Genomic DNA, 2500 nt, shown 5'->3' on the forward strand with positions numbered 1-2500 from the left:
CGGTCTCCGGGACCGTGGGTAGACCTGTTCTCCCCGGCCGGCCTCGGCCTCCGGCCGACCGGACCGTGGGTAGACCTGTGCTCCCCGGCCGGCCTCGGCCTCCGGCCGCCGGGACCGTGGCTAGACCTGTTGTCCCCGGCGGGCCTCGGCCTCCGGGCGCCGGGACCGTGGGTAGACCTGTGTCCCCCGGCCGGCCTCGGCCTCCGGGCGCCGGGACCGTGGCTAGACCTGTTGTGCCCGGCCGGCCTCGGCCTCCGGGCGCCGGGACCGTGGCTAGACCTGTTGTGCCCGGCCGGCCTCGGTCTCCGGGCTCCGGGACCGTGGGTAGACCTGTTGTCTCGGCCCCGTCGTGGCTTACCTTCGCCCGGCCCCTTCGTAGACCTGGTATCTCGGCTCCGACTTAGCCTCCGGCCGCCGCGTGCCGGGGTAGACCTGTGTTCCTCCAACCGATGCCCCCCCCCGCCTGGCCCTGTCCCGGCCTGCAAGCTCGTGTAAGGCGGGCGGCCCGCGCATCCGGGAGGGAGGGAGCGGCGCGGGTGGTGGGTGCGGTGTCCGAGGGGGTGGCGGCGGAGTGCGAGTGTGTGGAGTGGGCGTGTGTGTCACTGTGTCTGTCTCTCTCTCTCTCTCTCTCTCTCTCTGTCTGTGGGAACGAGGGCCAGGGGCCGGCGGCTTCGTCCCGGCCCCGGGCGCCTCGGCTCCGAGCCCCCGGGGCCCCCCAGACCCCTGCCGGGCCTGGAGGGTCTCTGCGGACCGTGAAAGAACCGGCCCAAAAGCGGCCGCCCGCTTTCCCGCTTGCACAGGGCGCAGGCGGCCCGTCAGCTCGGTCTGGGGGTGCTCTGGATACTAGAGAAAAACGAAATAAGATTTGCCAAGAAAATTTCTCTTCCGGACGAGTTTCTTCTTGTACCAAACAAATAGGAGAGTCGTTCTTTCAAAGAAAGGAGAAAAGAAACGGGATTGGGGCGGGGGGGGGGCGGGAAGGAATAAACCCCCAAAACCCCAAAACCGGGCGGCGGACAGCAGGTCTAGCCCGGCTCCGGGGCCGCCGGGCTCGGCGCGGCGCCCGGGCGGCGGGCGGTGGGCGGCGGACAACAGGTCTACCCCGGGGACAGCAGGTCTACCCCGGGGACAGCGGGTCTACCCCGGGGACAGCAGGTCTACCCCGCGCACAGCGGGTCTACCCCGCGGACAGCAGGTCTACCCCGCGGACAGCGGGTCTACCCCGCGGACAGCAGGTCTACCCCGCGGACAGCGGGTCTACCCCGCGGACAACCGGTCTACCCCGCGGACAGCAGGTCTACCTCGCGGACAGCAGGTCTACCCCGCGGACAGCAGGTCTACCCCGCGGACAGCAGGTCTACCCCGCGGACAGCAGGTCTACCTCGCGGACAGCAGGTCTACCCCGGGGACAACAGGTCTACCCCGCGGACAGCAGGTCTACCCCGGGGACAACCGGTCTACCCCGCGGACAGCAGGTCTACCCCGCGGACAGCAGGTCTACCCCGCGGACAGCAGGTCTACCCCGCGGACAGCAGGTCTACCCCGGGGACAACCGGTCTACCCCGCGGACAGCAGGTCTACCTCGCGGACAGCAGGTCTACCCCGCGGACAGCAGGTCTACCCCGCGGACAGCAGGTCTACCCCGCGGACAGCAGGTCTACCTCGCGGACAGCAGGTCTACCCCGGGGACAACAGGTCTACCCCGGGGACAGCAGGTCTACCCCGCGGACAGCAGGTCTACCCCGCGGACAGCAGGTCTACCCCGCGGACAGCAGGTCTACCCCGGGGACAGCAGGTCTACCCCGCGGACAGCAGGTCTACCCCGGGGACAACAGGTCTACCCCGCGGACAACAGGTCTACCCCGGCTCCGGGGCCGCCGGGCCCGGCGCGGCGCCCGGGCGGCGGGCGGTGGACGGCGGACAACAGGTCTACCTCGCTCCGGAGGGACTTAGGCGATTTCCGGCAGCGGCCGGGTAGACCTGTTGTCGCGGCCGGGTAGACCTGTTGTCGCGGCCGGCTCCGGAAGTTCACCAAGGGGTCGCTGTTTTCAGCTGCCTCCGGCTACGTCATCGCAGGGGCCGGCCTGCGGCGGCGCACCTTCCCGGTCGCTTTCCATCGGTCCTCTTGGAGGCGTCTGCGGCCTGGGACTCGTCTGTCCGTACTATGGGAGCGAGGTGACGGGCCGTCTCCCCGCAGGCTCGTCCCGTGCCTGTGACCGAAGCGGCGAGGGAGGCCGGGGGCCCCCGTGCGCAGTCCTCCGAGCGAGGCGAGTGCCGCTGACGCGGGACGAGCCCCGTGGCGTCGTCCCGGTCCGCCCGTCTGGCCCAGGGAAACGGGGTGTACGGTTCGAGAGGCGAGAGAGAGCTCGAGAGAAAGAGGAGAAATAAAGCGAGAAGGGAAAAAAAGAGGGAGAGAAGCCGAGAGAGACCGAGTACGAGCTGCGAGCTGCCCGTCGGCCGCGGCCATCGATTTCGTGGGCCGTGTCCCGCTTCGGCCCGG

Source organism: Anomalospiza imberbis, unplaced genomic scaffold (genome assembly GCF_031753505.1).
Source record: "Anomalospiza imberbis isolate Cuckoo-Finch-1a 21T00152 unplaced genomic scaffold, ASM3175350v1 scaffold_119, whole genome shotgun sequence".
NCBI classification, from domain to species: Eukaryota; Metazoa; Chordata; class Aves; order Passeriformes; family Viduidae; genus Anomalospiza; species Anomalospiza imberbis.